We start from the raw sequence: 16,122 nt of genomic DNA, 5'->3' as shown, positions 1-16,122 counted from the left end.
AAGTCCAAGGCTGCTTGCAGAATTGTGCTCTAGGTAAGGAATTACAAGTGGGAATTTTAAGGGAGGGATGTTCCAGAGTACGATGAGGCCTTGAAGAGGGCCCAGGAGTCCACAGAGGCAGAGGAACATGGAAAGGCAAACACATGGGAAAGCGTGGGGTAATTTGGAAGATAGGGGAGAAGATATACAAATTACTAGAACCTTCCACAGAAATGGAAGACATCAGACCAGTGAGATGGCTCAACAAGTAAAGATGAAGTCCTGATGCTGCCCCTGAACCCCGTGGTGGGAGGCGAGAAGCAGCTCTGGAAGTTGGCCTGCATGCGCTCATGTATGTGTGCGCACACACATACACACACACACACACACACACACACACACACACACGATAGCTGATAGCTGATAGATAGATAGATAGATAGATAGATAGATAGATAGATAGATAGTAGATAAGTTGTGGTTTTGGTTTGGTTTGGTTTTAGTTTTTCAAGACAGAGTTTCTCTGTGTAGCTTTGACTGTCTTGGACTCGTTTTGTAGACCAGGTTGGCCTCGAACTCACAGAGATCCACCTGCTTCTGCTTCCCGAGTGCTAGGATTAAAGGCATGCGCCGCCACCACCAGGCTCTGTTCTGCTTTGTTTTAAGTGGAAGGACGTTAGTCCAGAAAGGCCTACAACCCCATGCCTGCTGAGGAATTTGAGTTCTATCCTGGAGGCAGGGTGAGCAAGTGGCGCAGATCTCTGAGCCTGCAGGAAGTCTCATGATTTCTTGGTTTTGTTTGGAAGTTTTGGTTCCAGCTGCTTTGAGCACAGTGATCACAGCCAGAGCCCAACTTTCGGAACAGAGAACGGCCACTGGAGAAAATCTCTGAAGGAGACCGCAACCCCAGGAGAAAAGTTTCCTTTCTTCTCCTCACAAAAACTTTACATTTTTATTTACCTTTCTTTAGTATGTATGTGTTTTGCCTGCGTCTGGCACCACCTTCAAGTCTAGTGCCTGAAGAGGCCGGGAGAGGGCGTCAGATCCAAGCAACCAGAGTTATAGGCAGTTGTAAGCGGCCCTGTAACTCTAGGAATTGTACCTGGGTCCTCTGGCTGAGCCATCACTCTAGCCCCAGCATATGCATTGTTTGTTTGTTTGTTTGTTTTTGTTTTTGTTTTTTCAAGATAAGGTTTCTCTGTGCAACCCTGGCTGTCCTGGAACTCACTTTGTAGGCCAGGTTGGCCTTGAACTCACAGAAATCCACCTGCCTCTGCCTCCTGAATGCTGGGATTAAAAGGCATGCGCCACCATGCCCGGCCCAGCATATGCTTTTAATTCACCCAATTTTCACAGATGTTCTAGGGGCTCTAAAAACTTTCAGAATTTCTGCTTTGACAAAGCAGCTGAGGCGAGGTCTGCCGGGTTTGTTATTTCAGTACCACTCGGAACTTGTGTTGAGCTTAGACTGAAAAACCTGAATTTCACCTCTAAGTACTGACTCAGAACAGGGAAGGCTCTGTTCGTTCACGTTTCTTTTCTCTGGCCAGGTGGAACATTCCCATACAAAAACTCCCCAGCCTGAAGGGGGCCCTGCCGTAGGCCACTCTCCTGTTAGATTTTGCTCAGCTTTGTTAGCTACTGCTATGCATTACAGAGTGGAACGAGTCAGAGGATTTGGCTTCAAATTCTACTTCGACCACTTAGTTAACCTTGCTGAACTCTGACTTTCTCCTCTGTAAATGGAATGTCCATATGTCCACGTCACAGAGAGGCAGATAGGCAGGTGTCTTCTTCCAGCGCACCGTTTATTGTTCACAACCCACAGCAAACGAATCCTAGCAGCCTGACGCTCTGGCGCTGAGTGACGGCACGCATGAGTGGCCCTCCACCGAGTGGGAACTCAGGCTGTCAGTCTGGGCAGCAAATGCCTTCACCTACTGAGCCATCTTGCCAGCTCACGTGCTTGTGACTTCTGCACCTTGAGATGCAACAGCTGAAGAAACACAGATTTTTTTTCCTTCCTTCATAATTTCGTGCACAGACAACTTACTCTTTCTCTAAGTCTTAGCGACCTCGGCATAAAACATCTTCCTGTCCTTATTAATTAATCCATGAACGTCTACCCTTTTGCTCACGGAGAAAATGTCATGGCTTTTCTGTTTTTTTGGTTTGTTTTTGTTTTTGTTTTTCGAGACAGGGTTTCTCTGTGTAGCCTTGGCCATCCTGGACTCACTCTGTAGACCAGGCTGTCCTCGAACTCACAGCGATCCTCCTGCCTCTGCCTCTCGAGTGCTGGGATTAAAGGCGTGCGCCACCACACCCGGCGTCATGGCTTTTCTGTGACCTAGAGAACCTTCCAGCACCACTCTCTTTGTGTGCTAGACCATTAGTGGGTTACATGAGAGCCACCTGGACACAGACACCTCAATACCACAACAGGGCAGCTAAGTAACTAATGGGCAGCTGGTCCATACAGTGTGGACGCTCTGCACAAGCCATGACCCATGTTCTAGGCAGGGCTGAGTAGGATGGCATGAGGCTCTGTCGTGCTACTCAAAACAGTATGTAATTTAACATTTAGAGACTGGGGCTGGAGGGCTGGTTCAGCCATTAAGACCAGGTTTAATTCCCAGCACCTACGTGGAGGCCCACAGCCATCCATAACTTTGGTTCCAGGGGATCTGACATCCTTTATAGAAACCCCATGTATGTGGTGCACAGACATATGTACAGGCAAGATACCAATACACATCAGATAATAAAATAATTTAAAAGTAAATAAAACTTGTGAATCAAGCCAGGTATGGTGGCACACACCTTTTAATCCCAGCACTCAGGGAGGCAGAGGCAGGCAGAGCTCTGTGAGTTCGAAGCCAGCCTGGTCTACAAAGACAGTTCCAGGACAGCCAACACTACACAGAGAAACCCTATTTCAGGAAAAACAAAACAAAACAAAACAAAAGACCTTGGGAATCATCTGTTTCTGAAATGTTTCTACTTGATACTTTTCCACTGCAATAAGTGACAGAACGTAAAACGATGGCTGAGGAGAGAGATGGCACCTGGTCTCTCATCCTTGATACAAGATCCCTGAGAACAAGAACAAATCATTGCCTTCCGTGCATGAAAAGTGGAATGGAGCAGTCCTTCACAAACCCCACACTCTGTCAGCTATGCCCACTCTGTGGTTTGTGGGCCCCCTGCAGCCAAGGACAGCCAAGGATACCGCCCAACACAAAATCCCAACCTTACTTAAATCTTCTGAGTGTGTGTGTTGTGTGTCTCTCAAGCATAAGCTGTGTAGATGACAATGTCATATTGAAGCATCAAAAGGTTAAACACACTCACTAGAGCTGGTCCTCAAGGTGGCCGTTGTCTCGATGTTCAGCAGTCTACCCCCTGTGAGTCAGTGTCTTCTACCCAGGACAGCAGTTCAAACACAGTTGTGGTGAAAGTCTCCTCCAAGGATGGCTTGAAGACAGCATCCTGAGAGCTTTAACCAGAGCCCGAAGTCGCTGGTGGCAGCAGCCACACTCCAGTCCTTAAGAAAGTGAGGAAATGGTATTCAGTGTGGTGGCGGTACACCTTTGAGTCCAGCACTCAGTAGGCAGGGACAAACGGATCTCTGAGTGAAGGCCAACCTGGACTATAGTGAGTTCAAAGCCAGCTGGAGCTACATAGTAACACCCTGTCCAAAAAAAGAAAAGGAGGGGGGTTTGGGGGAGGCGGTGATGAAACGAGCAAAGGCCAACGGTATTCTCTCTTCCTGCCAAGTAGAAGTGGCTTCTGTCATTCTAGGAAGCCTGAGCTTAGAGAGAGGCCAGAGAGAGGCTAGAGAGCCCACAGCGTCAGAAGTTCCTGGCCAGGCTTCCTTGTTAAGAGCCCAAAGTTAAGCAGGGCCCGGTGGCACACAGCTGGTGGTAGTCCCAGCACTCAGGGAGGCAGAGGCAGGCAGATCTCTCTGAGTTCGAGGCTAGCCTGGTCTACAAAGCGAGTCCAGACCAGCTACTGTGCAGGAGCCCGGGTCTCCTTTCTCCTGTGCATAGGTTCTAAGACTCCTCCCACAGGGATTGGCAATCCCACTCAGCCTTCGGAGACATGCCAGGGCAACGCAATGCCCGGTAAGCACATTATTTATGTGGCAAGATTCAGAGGCTCAGGCACGGGGAAGAGTCCCTGCTGGCTTCCTGACTGCTAAGGCACCTCTGCTGTCTTTGCACACAGCAGGGAGGGGGTTGAGGCTGATCTGTTCAGTTTGCTGCGGGTTTTTCCTTGGGACTCTGGACTGCCTGGAAAAAGGCGAGAGGGATTTTTCACTCCTCACATTAGTGTTTACAGAGTATGGACCCCACTGAACCCCGTTCCAAGCATTTTATACACGATATATTCTCTTTCTGTCTCTCCACCTGTGGGTAGATACTTTGGTGACCCCCCACTTCACACATAAGGAGACTGAGCCCCACTGGGTGAAATAACTTTCTCAAGGCCATCACATCCAAGTAAAGAAATGAATTCTTTGAGGTTCCTTTGTTATCATAGTTTGAAAGGTAAGAAAGACCTTACATTGATGTTAAGCAGGGCTCTTGGGCTCTAGAGCAGGGGTTTAACATGGCAGAAGAGACATTAGTCTTCAGTACTCAACAGTCCTGCTCTGAGATGCCAGGTCAGTCATTACCCAGCTAGCTCTGTCACTTGTGGCCAAGTGCCTAAGTCCCCTGGGCCTCAGACTCCCCGTCAGCAAAATGAGCTAGGATCACAGACGGAGCCACGTGCCTGGCACTTGTTGGGTGTTTGGTAAACTAGATGCTGCTCTTTGCTCCCTCCCTTGATGTCCTACCACCACAGGACCCCGGGCTCCTGGCAGGCCCTTCCCTGCTGGCTAACAGCAGCCCATTACAGTAAGTGGAAGCAGCTGGAAAGGATGGGGGTGGGAACCAGGGAGGAGAGGGGACAGCTTGAGTGACTGCAGGCCAACCCTGAAGGCCTCCTGGGGGAGACTGGCTGTGGCCACAGGTGCACCAATTACTCTCCCCTAGAAGCAAGCCGACCTTGGTTCTGCAGGAGGCAGGGGCAGCGACTGCCTGGTCGTTTGTCTTCGGGGGTGGGCTGGGGGGGTTGGGGGGGCTGGGGGGGTTGGGGGGTGAGGATTTCATGGCCTCCCTGAGGCTTCCAGTGCATTGCAAGATTTCTCCCCCTTTCCAGCCACTTCCCAGCTAAGGAGCCTCTTCTTGGCAGCTCCGGTTTCATTCCTGGGAGCTTTGTTCCAAGTGGAAGTCTGTGGTTAGGATAATACCTAGGTGCAAGCGGTCAGTGCAGGAAGAGACAGGGGCTGCCCCGGGGGACTGTGGGAACATTTCTGCTAGCCCAGGTGCTCCGAGGAAAGCTGGGCCTTGGCTTCCCATCCTGAAGGCACCATTTCCTTTGGGATCCAAGGATGCCCCTGGATGGCAAAGCCAGAATCCACCCACCTCCGCCTCCCTGGACAGTCCTCACCATCATTGCCTGGATGGCCAGGAGAACCCCACAGGGAACAATCTTGCCTCTTCTTGCCACAGCTGTACCTCAAGAACACCAGAAGAACATGCACACCACCAAGCAGACATTTGCAACAATTTTAGGAGATGCTTTTCCCATCTAGGTTTGCCAGGGGAGTGGGGACCGTTTCAATTACTGGAAAAGAGAAAAAACACAAAACTCTTTTAACTTTTTTGTTTGTTTGTTTTTGTTTTTGTTTTTCGAGACAGGGTTTCTCTGTGTAGCCCTGGCTGTCCTAGACTCACTTTGTAGACCAGGCTGGCCTCGAACTCACAGTGATCTGCCTGACCTCTGCCTCCCGAGTGCTGGGATTAAAAGTCTGTGCCACCATGCCCGGCTTCTTTTAACTTTTAAAGGTATGCTTATTTACTTCATGTGTGCACAGGTGCAGCATGGCACATGTAGAAGTCAGAGAGTTGGCTCTCCTACTACGTGGAGCCTGGAATTGATCACAGGTGGTCAGGTTTGATGACAAAGCACCGTTACCTGCTGAACCAGCTCACCTGCTGAACCAGCTCACCGGTCCTCTCTATTTCTGGTCTATTGGCACAGGTTGGTCCCTGAGTCACTATGTAGCCAAGGATAACCATGAGATTTGGAGCCTCCATTGCCCACCTCCCAGGGGCTGGGATTACCAGCTGTGTGTCACCTTGCCCAATTGTATCCAGTACAGGGACTCAATGCCCAAACTTCACACATGGTAGGCAGGCTCTGCCGACTGAGATACAGGCCTAGCCAAACCCTTCCCTTTCCAGGTGAGAAAACCAAGGTTCAGAAAAGATGCCAACTGCCACGCTATGATAATGCACACCTGTAACCCCAGAGTTCAGGCAGCTGAGGTCAAAGGGTCTCAAGTTTGAGGCCATCTTGGGTTGTACGGTGAGTTGCAGGCCTGTAGAGTAAGAACCTGCCTCGTCGAAACAAAACAAAAAACAGAAAAAGGAAGGAGGGAAAAAGAGATGAGTGTCCCTGAGAGCCTGGCAGCTCCTATCTTCCCTTTAGTGCGTCAAACGGGCAGGGTAACTGGTGCTGGGGCATAAGCTACCCAGACCACGTCACATGACAACTGCAGGTTTGCCAGTTTGGGAGCCCAGAGTGTGGCAACAGGAAAGTAGAGACCTTGCCTCAGCAACCCCTCTCTGTCTAGCTGTGAACACTGAACTGAACTTGAGCTGAGCGGGGCAGCCTCCAGCCAAGCCACCCAGAGCTTCCTTCTTCCCCTGTCTCAGAAGAGAGAGAAAGAGAAAGAGAAAGAGAGAGAGAGAGAGAGAGAGAGAGAGAGATTAAAGATGCTAGGGAGGAGAAAAGGTGAGCATCTGTTTGCCTTCTTGTTTGACAAGAAGCCCGGAAAGCCAAATCTGGTCCTCCATGTTTTTCTCCTCTTTATTCTAGGCAACTCAGACTTAACCTCTCCATCTTGCCTGGGCTTCTTTGAGAGCTGGAGGGAGTATCAGTAAGATTGGCTCAGAGGAGCAAGGTGTAAGGACTGACCCTGCTCCCTAAGAACGAGCAGGGAGAGCTTCTCCCGTCCAGACGACCACCACTCCCGCATCTCTCAGTTCTGCTGCGTCTTCGGGATCCAGGCCAGAGGCAGCCACACCTGCTTGAGGAAATGGAAGGTTGAGAGAGAGAGAGAGAGAGGCTAGGCATTGTGGGTACACAGGAACTTGCCCTTGATCTTCACCAGCTTCTGGGTGACCTCGGGCCCTCGAGCTACTGAACTGTTTCCCAGGAAAGCAGCTTCCTTGGGGTCTCTGATGCTTCTTAATGTCCCACTGAGTGGTATCGATTGCAAGCCTGGGCCCAGAGTCCCTACTCAGGTGGTCAAACTCCTCCCCTACCATCGCTCCCACAGAAGCCAGGTTCCATGCAGTCCTTCTTATGAGCCCTCAGGACACTCCCTACTCCTACAAACGTTGGTCCCAGCAACTCTCATCTGACCCCGGATCCTTGAATCACCCATCACCTGTTCACACACCTGTCTCTCAAGCTAGCTCTTCTCAACCCCTTTAGGAGTCAAAGGACTCTTTCCCCTGGTTCATTTTGTCAGACCCTCAACTACCAATGGCACCTCACTAATGGGCAGCCATTAAACCACTCTGCCACCCACATGCCTACAACCCTTCTCAGGAGCCTCTGCTGGCAGCTTCTCCCTGGGAGGATCAGGACCAGTTTCATGGAAGCCTGAGCACGAGACCAGCCGCCAGCGACCTGCCTGTTCTATCAGGACAGCCATCAGCAGGTCCTACACAGTGGATTCCCCAGCATGAATGTTTCATGGGCTTTGCCCTTCAGCCCTGTGTAGAAGGCAGCGAGTCCAGGCAAGGCTGGAGAAGAAGCTGGAGGAGGCAGGGAAGGAGGCAAGTGGAAGGGCGCAGTACAGCCCAGGTGTGAGGATGGGACGCAGCATTTGTTTGGGAAGAAAGATTTTTTGAGGAATTTGATGGTGTTTGTCAAATCGAAATGGTTGAAGCTGGCCGGCCAGGTGTGGTGGCACACACCTTTAATCCCAGCACTCGGGAGACAGAGGCAGGTGGATCTCTGTAAGTTCGAAGCCAGCCTGGTTTACAACACGAGTCCAGGACAGCTAGGGTTACACAGAGGAACCCTGTCTGGAGAAACAAAAACAAAAACAAAAACAAAACAAAAATGGTTGAAGCTGGAGCCTTCGTCCAGCTTACACAGGCCAAGAGATCCATTCCAGAACTGGAAAAGAAGACATTAGATGATTGATGATACATACATACATACATACATACATACATACATACATACATACACACACACATACAGGCTGGGCATGGTGTACGCCTTTAAACCTATCACTCAGGAAGCAGAGGCAGGTGGGTCTCTGTGAGTTTGAGGCCAGTGTGGAATACATGGAGTTCAAGGCCAACTGGAGCTATATAGTGAGACCCTTTTTTTAAAAAAGAAAGAGAAGAAAGAAAAGAAAAAATCGAAATGATTAAATCCGAGAGGTGGAGTCCATGACATCGGAGATATTTGGGGATGTGGGCATTTAGGCAACTACTCAGTCTTGGCAACAGGTTCCAGCCACTTCCATGAAGTCTGTGTAGAGGCGGGCAGAGGGACAGATGTAATCTGGTGGCGAGCCTGGCCACTCCTCCCCTTGAAAGTCACTGACCTGCTCTCCAAGCAGTTGCCTGGCTCTCAGGACAAGGTGTCAAGGCTGTTGGCAGGTGTTCGAGCCCCTCCAGGCTCCTTGCAGGCTGACAGTTCTATCACTCCAAGGCTTCCGGCTCCTGTGTTTCCCAGCCCTCTGGGCTCAAGGGAGGGCAGGCTGCCCCCCCCCCCCAAAAGACCTTCCTTCAGGCTTCCTCGGTCTCTCTAAAGCAGCACCCAGGCTTGGCCTCTAGTCTGGCTACTTCCAGGCAGGTCTCTACACCTGAACTGCCTGATGTTTAACTCTTGGGAACCTGGCCATGAGACCCAAATGTCAGTGCAAAGGACCGTCTTCAGCCAGGGACAGGGCCCTTATGGTCCTTCCTATCTGACTCCCACGTACAGCCAAGGAAAGGAGGGGAGAGAAGTGTTTCCTGCATCAGTCCAGGGCTCCCTCTTGTTTCTTGCTGAGGAATAGAGCCCAGGCCTTGCTTGGTATCTGCCACCCAGTGGGAGGGGAGCTCACAAGTGCTCAGCTCTGGGCCTACCCAGATGAGCAGTCGTTTCTTAGGGTGCAGAGAGACCCGGATGGGAAGGAGAGCAACCAAAAGGACCGTCTTGGCACAACCTTCCAGAATAAGATGGGACTTGGGGATCCCCCTGGAGTTCCTGCCAGCTCCCCATCTGTCTCCCTACCACTTACTCCTCCTCTCTTCTCTGCTCTCTTTGGCTTTTAATTCCCCATTCACCATCTTTATTGAGGCCCCTTGGTTGCTATGGAAACCCAATGCAACCAAAGAAGCAGAATTTGGAGGGGTTTTGAGATCCTGCTTTGATCTCCATTTGACCAGGTTTGTGGAACATTTATCCTAACTTCAGAAAATGGGTTGGTGGTCTCCTTTACTTCAACGGTATAGATGTGAGCTAGGTGTGCTGGGTCACACTTATAACCCCAACTTTCAGTGAGCTGAGGTAGGAAGATTGTCAAGAGTTCAAGGCTAGTCTGGGCTACTTTGTAAATTCCAGGTCAGCCCAATCTTGTCTCAGATAGATAAATAGATAGATAGATAGATAGATAGATAGATAGATAGATAGATAGCTTAGGTTTAGATGGGCTAACAGAAGTCACCTATGCTATGTATACCTTGGATACAAGGTACTCCCAACAACGCCTCTCCACTCAGCAGTTTCAGGGGCAAACATTCATGTCAGCCTGACATTGCCTTAGGCAATGAGCAAGTTATACCAAACTTCTTGCTCTTCTGGAAAGTACAGCTAGGCAGACCATTATCTAGTAAATAAATAGAAACCAAGAAAATATCAGAGAGCCGGGTGGTGGCAGCACTTGCCTTTAATTCCAGCACTTGGGAGGCAGAGGCAGGCAGATCTCTGTGAGTTCGAGGCCAGCCTGGTCTACAAAGCAAGTCCAGGATGTCCAGGCTACATAGAGAAACCCTGTCTTGAAAAACAGAACCAAAACCAAAAACCAAAGGAAAAAAAAAAAACACCCCCCCCAAAAAAAGCAAGAAAATACCAGAGAGTGGGAGAATGACATAGAAAATGTGACAGAAATTGGTAGGGCCAGCCAGGCCTGTTGCTGGCTAATATATATCGACTTGACAGAAGCTGTACTCACCAGGAAAGATGGAAGGAACCTCCTTCCTTCCTTCCTTCCTTCCTTCCTTCCTTCCTTCTTTCCTTCGGAATTGTCTCCATCAGACTGCCCTTGTCTGCCTATCTGAGGGGCATTTTCTTGACTGATGATTGACTGATGTGGAAGGCCCAGCTCACTGTGGGCGGTTCGGCCCTCAGGCAGGTGCTCCTGAGTTGTATATAAAAGTGAACTGAGCCAGCCATGGAGAGCAAGCCAATCAGCAGCATTCCTCTGCGGTCTCTGCTTCAGTTCCTGCCTCCAGGTTTCTAGCTTGAGCCCTTCCTTGCCTGGCCTTCCCTCAAGGATGGATTGGAACCTGTAAACACCCCTCCCAGCCCCAAGCGGTTTTTATCGCAGTGTTTTATCATGGCAACAGAGGAGTAAAGTAGGACAGCTTGGAAACTGAAGCAGGGGGCTTGTGAGTTCAAGGCCTTCCTGGGCTACAAAGTGAGTTCAAGACCAGGCCAGGCATCTTAGTGAGATTTTTTTTTTCCAAATAAAAAGTAAGGCTGATGGCATGGCTCAGTCAATAGGGTGCTGAGCTAGCATGCACAAAGCCTTGAGTTTGCTCTCTAATGTCACATGAGCCATCTCAGCACTAGGGAGGAGGGTCAGGGGTTCCAGACCAGCCTGAGTAATACAAAACTGTCTTAATTAATTAATTAATTAATTAAGGAGCCAATGAGATAAAATAAAATAAGGGGCCAGTGGGTAAAAGCACTTTCCACCAAGCCTGATGATCTGAGTTCAATCTCTAAAAGCGGCATAGTGGAAAGAGAAAATTGACTTCCATTAGTTGCCCTCTGACCTCCATATGCATATGTAAACCTCCATATGTAAACTCCCATCTCCAAACAAACAAACAAACAAACAAAAATGTGTAAAATAAAAAGCAAAAAGAAGGCTTGCCCAGTATAGGTGAGGCCCTAGGCTCTATCTTCAGTACTGCACAAGAGAACAAATAAAGTGGAACATTGTCTACCACACAGCCAGCCATCCCACGACCCCAGCAGAGCAGGCCACACATGCAGAGGTTCTGATGCCTGGACTGGCAAGTACCCACTTAGGTTGTGTGAGAAGCTGAGACTGAAGAGACAGGGTTGGAATGCAGCAGGTGATGAGGAAAGCCATGGGATTAGGGAGGCTCATCAGGGCCCAGGCGCATAGGACACTGCAGGCCATGGGCAGGGCTGGGACACTGCAGGCCATGGGCAGGGCTGGGACACTTGCAGGCCACGGGCAGGGCTGGGACACTTGCAGGCCATGGGCAGGGCTGGGACACTGCAGGCCATGGGCAGGGCTGGGACACTTGCAGGCCATGGGCAGGGCTGGGACACTGCAGGCCATGGGCAGGGCTGGGACACTGCAGGCCATGGGCAGGGCTGGGACACTGCAGGCCATGGGCTGGGCTGGGACACTGCTGGCCACGGGCAGGGCTGGGACACTGTAGGCCATGGGCAGGGCTGGGACACTGCAGGCCACGGGCAGGGCTGGGAGTCCAGTGGGATGTTGGGGGTAAGGCAATCAGATCTGGCTTTTGAAAATGCCAGTGACTGAGAGCAGAGGGGGTGGTTGGGGTCCGAGAGAAAGCAGAGAAAAGCAGCTGTGTGCAGAGAGGCTGTTGCTAGGGAAACCTGAGGACGGAAACCTGGAGATGGCTCGGTGAGAAAAGTACTCACTGCTCAGACCCCCAGCACCCACGCGAAGGTCAGGTACAGCAGCACACACCTGTAACCCTGGCACGCAGGATGTGGGGTGGTGGCAGGGACGAGTAGATTCTGGGAACTCAGTGACCAGCTGGCCCATCTAAAACAGCAAGCTGGTTCAGGGAGGGGCCCTGTCTCAAAATAAAGAAATAAATAAGGCCAGGTATGGTGGCATCTGCCTTTAATCCCAGCCCATGAGAGGCAGAGACAGAGAAGAGACAGACAGAGACCCTCTGTGAGTTCAAGGCCAGCTTGGTCTACATAGTGAATCACACGACAGGGTAAGACACAGCCTCAAACCAGCAAGCAGGGCTTTGGATGGCCTGGATGAGAGAATGCTCTGGAAGGGAAGGCAGCAGGACCTACTGAGTGAGGCAGAACTCTATTTGTTGCAAGAATTCAGGAGGTTCCAGATGAAACAGTCGCTGGTTTTGGTCACTTCCTGGCTTGGCTCTGGGTTTCGTAAGGGTAGAGAAAGCTGACAAGACAATAAAACTCCTGACCACACTGAAACTGCAGGTCCTGTGCTGCTCTTTCAGTGTCCTGGGGTCCCTACCGCCCTTCAGGCCACACCCCCTCTGTCTATGTCCCCTCTCCCCTGCAACCGGATGAAACACTCTGAGGCTGAAGACTCAAGCAAGGACATCTTTACTCTTTTCAGCTCCCCTATTGCCCAGGACCCCGTCCTGTCTCCAGGCTTTGACCATCACCTATGCGTTCAGCACTCCTCCTGTATCACCAGAGAGAGACCTCACCAGGGACTTGCAGGTCCACTTATGGCTTCCTCTGTCCCAACCCGGAACCTTCTCAACAAAGGGCACCTCCACTCCTTCAGCTGCTCAAGCCTTCAGGCACTTCTAGCCACCTTCCCTTCACCATACCCAACCCACCTGCAGATCCAACCTTCTCTGCCTGCCCCTCCCAAAACAAAAAGACAACAACAACAACAACAACAACACACACACACACACAAAAAAACCCCCACCAAATTCCAATCGATTCTCACCTCTCCCAATCCACTATTATCAATCACTTAGCTTCTCCCTGTCGCTTTGTAACTCTGTCTCCCTTGCCCCCCACTGTCTCTCTTAACACACAGCAGCCAAAGCAATCTTGTTAAAACTTGCCTTCGCATCACGCTGCTCTGTGGCTCTAGCCTCACAACGGGGTGCCAGCTCACCTCAGGAGGCTAAGCTAAAGTCGTCCAGTGGCCCTGCTTTGCCATCTCTCCAGTCACTGCTCAGTATTCTACCCCCCTTTAACACACTCCTCCAGTGTCAGCTCCCCCCATCCCCCCCTTCCCTAACCTTCACACCACACTGGTCTCCTCCCTGAGTTCCCTCTATTTTTTTGAGCTAGCTGTTTCTCTACCTGGGTGTCCCTCTCCCCGCCCCCCACCTGAGCGCCTCGCCCCAACAGGTGTCTGTTCAAACACGAAGCTATCAGTGAGTCCTTCTTTGATCGTGCTGTTTTTGCCAGCCATCACCCTTCACACTCATTGCCTTCTCTGAATCTGTCTGATAATTGTCCTGTTCCTTGTGCCCCCTCCTGGCTCCCTCTACAAGCTGAGCACGTGTAACAATGGGGATTTTTTTTTTTTTTTAAATTTCCTGCTCTGTCCCCTCTGGCCAGAGTAGACTCAGGCATCTAATAGGCACTGGGCCTAGCTTTGACACTCTGCTGAGCCACAGGTTGTCCCGTCTGTAGCAAGTGAAGCTCGAAGGTCCTTGGCACAGCAGCATTCTAGAATGTGTGGTGTCATGTGAGGCCCAGGATGAGCGACCAGGACTGCGGGAAGAGAGAGCACCCATTCCTTGCAGCCAAGTTCTGGGTTTGGGTCTTTGGTGGCTTTGAAATGAAAAACAAGTTTCTGAGTTGGACTTGGCGTGGCTCTGGGGAGCCCCAGGTGAGAGAGTGAGTGAGGGGGTCTAGCCCTCCCTGCTGAGTGGAGACCTAGCCGCCAGGCTGGGCTTCCCTCTGTGAGGGCATCACGGGAGAGACACAATGTCTGAGATGCCCATGGAAGAGAATCAGGAGTTCGAGGCTCGGAGGCTACCCAATGGGACGCCGCCAGCCCAGGTTACACGAGACCCCGTTTTAGAAAGAAGATGGACAAGTGACAAAATAAGAGTCAAGGCAGGACTTGTTAAGGACAGACCGGAGAGAGTCTGAGTAACTATCCTGGCCACACACAACCGTCAGGCTGTGCTGCATGGTTAAGTAAGCCTCCACACAGACCTCTGCCATCCCATAGGGCCCTGCTGTAGCTGACCCAGGGAAGGAGTGGTCTGCCTTTTGGCTGAGCACAGCCCAGTCCTCTTCCCTTTTCTGGGCCTTGCCACAGCTCCCTGCTTGTTTTCCCCAAAATAAATGGCTAAGCATATTGGGCCGGCAATAACCCCTTGAAATCAGTTGTTATCACGGTTTAACAACCAGTTTGGCTTCAGTTCAGGCTGTTAACTATCAAACCACTAAGTGCGGTAATGATTGATTCTTGGCCAGTTGCAGCTTGAGTGGGCTGTAAAACCCCATTAGTGAGGGCTCTGTGGAGGCAGCAGCTCAAAGATAAACAAATTGCTGGGTGCTCCAGCCTGGCTTCATCCTACTGCTCTGTGCTCAGCTCCCATGGGTGCCTGGCCGGGGGGGGGGGGCTACTGGAATCTACTCCTTCCCAAAGCCTCAGGCAGCCTCCCAGCCCCCTGCCCACCTCTCTGGCCTCTGCCCTGGAGGGCACCTCTTCCCTCTGTACTGCTCAGACTTGCCTCTCTACCTGGATGCGGACGACGTAGTAGCCCAGTTCCACCAGGTACCTCGGAGACTCAGGTGCTCCCAATCCCCTAGGCTTGAGGTTTAGCTGTGGCCTAGCCACTGACCACCCTTGGCCCAGCCAGGCCTCACTTTGTAGCCAGGATCACAGGCAGAGAGCCTGACATTCCATCGAGTTTCTCCCCCCCCCACCCCCCCACCTAGACTCCCTCCCACCCTGTGGCTTTCCCCAGGAATTGCTCTCCAACAAATGAAATGTTGGTAATTACTGGGCTGGGGGCTGGACAGGCGACCGCGCAGATGAAAGCGCTTCCTGGACGCTCTCTTCAATTTGCATGGCATCAGAAGCTGCTCAAGAGGTGTGACTTTTCCCACAGTGAGACCCCAGCTCCTCGCACAATAAAGCCAGGCTGCTCACCCAGAATTAATTAAAGGGGGAGGGGAGCAGAGGACCAGCCACTGGGAGTTGGGGGAACTGGGAAGAGAGTGAGCTGGAGCCCCTTCCCTCTAGCCCCCCTGCTCCCCCCCACCCCCGACATCCATGCACCTGAGGACCCCCAGAACCCCGAGCCCAGGTAGACAGGGACTGAGGACCTCCACCTGGCTTTCCACCTGGAGTGCTACCATGGTTAGGAGGCCTTTGGCTGCCCCAACTCATACCAAGTGAGGTGCCAGAAAGAGGCCTACAGGGAAGACGTTTCCAGATTGTCCTAGAAGCTGGGCTAAAGGAACAGCCCGGACAGAAGGCGTGAGTTGTGAAAACTGGACCAGCGCTGGACACAGGAATTGCGCTTCTGAGCTTCCTTTGGTGTAGCAGGGTACTCACTCCCAAGGGCTCGTTTCCACTCCTGCCTATGCCCAGCTTTTCTTCCTGAAGGCCCAGGTCCTCCAGGCTGGCCTCAAGCATACCTGGTGCCCTAGGCTTTTCAGTAGCCCCCTGGCCCAGAGCACCCAAAGTTAACTTAGCTCCATGTCACGTTTGTCAACACCAGTCTTGGCGGCGCCCCCACCACCACCATCACCACACACACACCTTGGACACTGGGCAGTTGCTCTTTTTCAATTTCTGGTGTCAGATTCTATAGACAGTAGCTAGCTCTATAAGCTACGCATACAGACTAGCCCTACAGAAGCAAAAGGGCGCGCAGTCTGCCAACCAGCCAGGACTGCAGCCTGCTCTACATTTTGATCCTGGGCTTTGGAAGTGTTTGCAGAGCAAGGGGGTGGGTGGGGGGCGGCATCTGAGAGCTTCAAGGCCAGCTCAGAATCTTTCTGTCCCCTACCCCTGTCTTCTTCCTCTCAAAATCCCTCTAGTGGAGTAAAGGGGAAAGCTGGGGCAAACAGGAGGATCTTGGA

The 16,122-nt window shown here is 51.5% G+C and overlaps 1 pseudogene across 1 annotated transcript in view; it reads left to right on the top strand.

The window, feature by feature from the left end:
- The first annotated feature begins 1,049 nt into the window (after positions 1 to 1,049).
- Positions 1,050 to 16,122, top strand: part of LOC311592715 (large ribosomal subunit protein uL22-like) — a 222,231-nt pseudogene continuing 207,158 nt past the window's right edge. The window contains exon 1 of the transcript XR_014783570.1: positions 1,050 to 1,062. The product of XR_014783570.1 is annotated as a large ribosomal subunit protein uL22-like (transcript). The remainder of the gene's footprint in view (positions 1,063 to 16,122) is intronic.

This window comes from Acomys minous (genome assembly GCF_964271855.1).
Source record: "Acomys minous genome assembly, chromosome: 2".
NCBI classification, from domain to species: Eukaryota; Metazoa; Chordata; class Mammalia; order Rodentia; family Muridae; genus Acomys; species Acomys minous.
This window is presented reverse-complemented; position numbering and strand designations above follow the sequence as displayed.